Raw genomic sequence first — 6,000 nt, 5'->3', positions numbered from 1 at the left:
CGCGTGGGCACATCCCTTCCCAATCAAGTAGTCACTTTAGTGAGCATTTCAACCTTATTGTAAACGCGCTCCGTGGTCTAGAGCCACTTGACTTGCGTAAATGAAGTCCACCATGAACCTTCATGTATATTTTGTATCTAGATCCCATAGAGATACGAAGTGACCACATTTGTAAGCTGCATAATCAGTTATTCGGAAACTACCAAACTGACAGGGTAGTGGAGTGCAATGACATCCATTACGAGAGAATATGTCTCATCGTAGTCGATTCCAGGCCGTTTTGTGAGATGCCTTGCGCCATAAGGCGAGATTGCCATCTCTTTTTCTCATCACGCTTTCTAACAAAGACCCATTAGTCAATAGGTTTTATGTCAGGAGGTGTTGGCATCACTGGCTCAAAAACCTTCCTCTTCGTTAGAGAATCCAACTTAACCTGGATCGCATCTTTCCATTTAGGCCAGATTTCTCTACGTTGGCTTTCATTTATCAACGGAACGTGGTTCGATATCATCTGACTCAACAAACTCATGCGCAACGAAATCATCAATTATGATGGAGTTTCTATCCCACGTCTCATGTACACTAGTGTAATTTTCATAGAGCTCTATATTATCAGGAATAGGTTCTGACCTTGAGGCGTCCCCCAACGATAACCATAACCCGGAAGATACTCATGAGACTGATTTTGAGTGTCGATGATCAAAGGACTGCAATGTGCCAAAGTATCCTTCGAACCCACGGGCCTCCCACGTATCCTAGCTGGGGCCATGGCCTATAAAGCCAGAGTGCCACTCTCATTGGCGTTGGCGCCATGCCTACCTCCGTGTAGGGTGGCGCTACGTCCCCTCGTAGGGACGTACTTGCTTGCAGGCATGTTTGCAGCATATTTGTGTGATCTCGTCACTTTAATAAGGATCAAGATGATACATAGTGGGGACAGACCACGACAATTCTTGTCATTCCTGTTGAACATTCATGTTCTTATCTCCCCCTAACGACGGGAAGACTGTCTCATCAAAGTGACATCCGCAAATCTAGCGGTAAGGAGATCGCCTAGCAAGGGCATGAAGTGGCGGACGATTGTTGGAGTCTCAAATCCAACGTAGTTGCCCATTCGTCTGTATGGACCCATCATAGAGCGCTGTGGCGGCGCAATTGGCACATAAATGGCACACTCAAATATGCGTAAGTACGATACTTGTACCCATTCAGTAGCTGTAACGCCGAGGTAGATTGAGTGGCGGTAGGTCGTAGACGAATTAGCATAGCTGCATGCGATATTGCATCACCCCAAGCGGATATAAGGAGATTGGTGCGCATTACCAATGTCTTGACTACCATCGTAGTCGTTTCCGTGAGACCATTTGGGTGTGCACATGGGAATATGATGTCCAACATCAGTCCCATTGGAATAACCATCGAAAGTCTTCGATGTAAACTCTCTAGCATCGTCAAGTCCAATTGACGGAATAGGATGATCCGGGGAGTGAGCCCGTTGTCATATGATATTTGCTAGGAGTGCAGCATAAGCAGCATTACAAGTAGACAATGGCACAACACGTGACCAGCGTGTTTACGTGTCAACCAATCATCATGAGATATTTAAACGTTCGCAAGTTGGTTGAATCAGTCCACAGAATCCCTATGGATTCTATGTAAGAACAAAATGAGTATTTTCATATCCTTTGCATAGGACGGTCTCAGTCCTAATTTCCCTAAGGAACGGGCTTTGTAAAACGAGCGAGAGGCTTTAGAAGCAACCAATGAGAATTTTGGTTGGGCCTGAGCGTCTGAAACGCTATTTTGAAGCAAGTTGGTGATTGCATCATCACCTGGGGCGCCATCACCATGATGGACGCCATCCATGGCATCATGGATAGGGACTACGCCAGCCCTAGGCTGGTGGTGGACGGAGGCGGTGCCCTAGGCAACAACGTCGGTCACACTTGGTCTAGGAATCAACCTTTGATTCATGCTTCATTTAGCTCGAGAGAAAAGATGTCCATGTGAAGTCTTTCGTAGACGGATCATCATATCATGACTAGGATGACCTATCCTGTCGTGACAAAGCCAATATGTGTCTAAATCCAAGAGATCCTCTCTCATGACTTTATTGGATTAATAGCTCGAATAGTGACATAGAGTCCACTAGAGAAATACATAAACTTCTCTAAGATGCGCTTTTGTTCGCAATCATTAGAGGTATTGCAAAGGAACTCATTTCCGTTCTCTACATGCGTTTTCGCATGGAATCCGTTGGCTATTCATAGGGTACGATTTGCCCTAAGAGCGTAGAGATTTTTTGCGACAGTAATCAAGATGCCTTTTGGCAAGGGGAACTTGAGCTATTCCATGTCCTTGAATTAATACTGATGACCCAGCCATCGTAGTCACAAAATAATATGCTCAGAATCAAAATTGAGTCAGAATGAAAAGAACTCAAAATTTTATTCATAAGCCAACGAAATACATCATTGTCTCTTAACCATTAGGGGAATCTAATCCAAATGCTAGCTAATGCAAAACAAAGGTAGTCGTTTGACTTCTTTCGGTAACTCCAAAATAAATATGACCAAGTGAGTAGAGAGATGTCGGTGGAGCAAAGCTCGCTTAAGTACCACTTATCTCAAAACCTTCCTAGACATCACACTCATTTTGGATGAGCCTATGTGAAGAAAAACTAAACCAATGACATTTACTACAAAGTATATGGCAATTGCCTATTACATCTCTTGGAAAAATAAAAACTGAAACAGAATTGGCGATCTATTGATCCCAGCCAGATTTGTAGTCTTCAACCCTTCATTCTAGATCATCTTCTTGACCTTCTTGTTCCACATAGTGAGTTTCTCTTGCTTCACAATATGCTTTGTAGGCGGTGACAATTTCTTCACGAGCTCTACAAATGTGTGCCCAATGATCAGACACTCCACATCGAGAACATACATCTCTTTGCTCAAACTCCATTGATTGAGGCGCTTTGAAAGCTTTATTTAGATAGCTCTTAGTGTTGGTGGCGCCACCAACATGGTCAGAGGCGTTGCCTCCCTCTCTCTTTCCACGTTGACCTCCTCGGTTCCGTGTTTGTCTATTTTGGCGATTACCTTCCCAAGTAGAGCGATTATATGGACCAGAACGTCCAGAAGTATCCCTAAGATTAGGGTTTCGCTCTTGGCGCCCTCTCTTTGGGACGCGACTATAATTGGATTCCGGAATATGCTCTGTCCCCACGGATCTCAAATTATAGTTCTTCACAAGGATGTTGTCATGCTTTTCAGCGACATTCATAGCTCCAATGAGCTCATGAAACCTTGTGATTCGTCTTGCATTAACATTGATTCGATAGTTCTTAGCAACCATCAATGTAGAGACGGGGAAAGTAGAGAGAGTCTTCTCAATCAACATCGCATGTGTGATCTCTTTACCACAGAATTCCATTAAGGATTTAATGCGAAGTGCTTCCGAGTTGTAGTCAAGAACTGACTTGAAATCACAGAAGCGGAGGCTATGCCATCTCACTTCTAGGTCAGAAGCAGGGAGTCACGGACGTTGTCAAATCTTTCTTCGAGTGAGACCCACAGTCTTCTGGGGTCTTCTTCTTTCATACACTCGTACTGGAGCGAATCATCCATATGACGAGTCATTAGGATGATGGCTTTCGCCTTATTTGCCTCTAAGGCTGCTCTATTTGATTCCAAAGCTTGAGCTTGCTCAACAGTTAGCACGTCCTGGCTAGGCTCGAGAATCATATCCAGGATTCCATCGGCCTTGAGATGCTGGCGGACATCACGAACCCACCTGTGATATCCAGAGCTAGTTGTTCCCAATAGAGCAAAGTCCAATTTGTTCAGGTTACTCATCCTGAAAGAGAACAAGAAATTAGGGTTAGTTTCGGAGCGGAAAAAGCTACCACGAAAACATATAAAATTCCTGAGCGTAATCGCTTCCAAGAAATTAGGAATTTCCGAGCGTAGTCTCTTCCAAGAAATTCGATTCCAAGAGGGGTTGGATTAGATCGAAACAATGATGTTTGCGGTCGATTGTTTTATCTCAACAAACTCTAAGTTTGGAGGACTCTACAAGCTCCAAGCTTGGAGTGAGCACAAACCCCCACAGTTCGGCTTAATTTGGTCTCCCCTAAGATGAAGAAAGGGGGGTAGAAGAAGGGATGTTGGAAGTCCCCGAGAAAAAGGAAGAGGAAAACAAAAAAAAAAAAAACTTCCAAAAACGGGAATTAAAAGAACCTTGAAAACATACCTCAAAAGGTGTCAAAACTTTGCTGGAAAAATCGCCGGAAATTTGGTCGCCGGAGGTGGCCGGCGGTGGTCGCTGGTCGGAGCTGCTGCAGGGCTGCTGCGCAGCGCTTGCAGGGCTTGTGGAGGGGGCTGTCGGCAGATGTCGGCAGACGCTCGGCAGGTGCTCGGCAGGCTCTCGGCAGATGTCGGCAGGTTCGTGCAGGCTCCTCGGCAGGTGCGTGCAGGCACTAGGCAGACGCTCGGCAGGTCTGGGCAGCAGGGGCAGGGGCGCGCGCAGGCTTGTGCGGGGCCTAGGGCAGGTTCTATCGACAGATGTCGATAGGAGCTCGGCAGATGCGGGCAGGCCAGGTACAGGGGCTTCCGGTAGTGAGGCTAACCCAAGCGGTTCAGCCTATTCCGGCGGCCAGTTCAGGCGGTTTCCGGCCAGTTCCGGTGGTTCAGCCGCCGGTTCTGGGTTCCTTGAGGCTAGGGCTTCAATATGTGGGGCGGTGGATGTTGGAATTTGAGGGCTATGAAATTAAGGTTTCAGGGTTAGTGCTTCGTGCTGATAACGTGTTTTAGGGAATCAGAAATTGAGAGATAATCGCTGTGTATTCTCATTGATAATAGGGGCCTCTTTATATAGAGGATTACAATGCATAGAATCTCAATCATACAAGGAAAGATAATCTCTAGATTCTTCTAATTAAACCCTATTACCACTAGGTCAAGTAACCTAGAGTTTGGGCCAAACACAAATAGAGATATCCTTAAACACTCCCCCTTGTGTTGTCCAAACATGGTGCTTTTCTCGTTGCCTCGTTAAAAACCTTGCCGAGTAACAAAAACTCAGTGAGACAAAAATAACCTCGGTCGAAGGGGAAAAAGAGCACAACACACCCTTCACGTTTCGAGGGTTTGATTTTTCAGTCCTTGATCTCAACGGCACCATGGGGAAAAACTTGCACAACTTCAAAGGGACCATACCACCTTGATCTAAGCTTTCCCAGAAAGAGTTTGAGCCTTGAGTTATGGAGGAGAACAAGTTGCCCTTCCTCAAATGTCTTCTTGATCAACTTCTTGTCATGATAGACCTTGGTTCTCTCCTTGTATAGCTTGGCATTCTCATATGCCTCCATTCTAATTTCATCAAGCTCACATAGATCAAGTTTCCTCTTCTCTCCCGCCTTAGCAAGATCAAAATTGAACTTCTTGATAGCCTAATACGCTTTATGCTCCAATTCCACCGGAAAATGACATGCTTTTCCATAAACCAACCAATAAGGTGACATGCCAAGTGGAGTCTTGTAGGCGGTCCGGTATGCCCAAAGTGCATCTCCAAGCTTGGTGCTCCAATCTTTCCTTGTGATCCCTACAACCTTCTCTAGAATGCTCTTGATCTCCCGGTTTGAGATTTCAACTTGACCACTCGTTTGAGGATGGTAGGGAGTGCCAACCTTGTGCTTGATGTCATACTTCTTGCATAGAGCTTCAAAATGCTTGTTGAGAAAGTGAGATCCTCCATCACTTATGATGGCTCTTGGAGTGCCATATCTTTGGAAAATGTTCTCAATTTGAGCACAACATTGTGATCATTCTTGGCACTTGCAATTACTTCTACCCACTTTGAAACATAGTCAACTCTAACAAAGATGAATTGGTTGCCATAAGAGCTTAGGAATGGTCCCATGAAGTCAATGCCCCAACAATCAAAAATTTCTACTTCCATGATGTTGGTGAGGGGAATTTGATTCCTTGAAGCAAT

This window comes from Rosa rugosa, chromosome 5 (assembly GCF_958449725.1).
Source record: "Rosa rugosa chromosome 5, drRosRugo1.1, whole genome shotgun sequence".
Classification (NCBI taxonomy): domain Eukaryota; kingdom Viridiplantae; phylum Streptophyta; class Magnoliopsida; order Rosales; family Rosaceae; genus Rosa; species Rosa rugosa.
The sequence above is the reverse complement of the archived record's forward strand: the minus strand, read 5'-3'. Positions refer to the sequence as shown.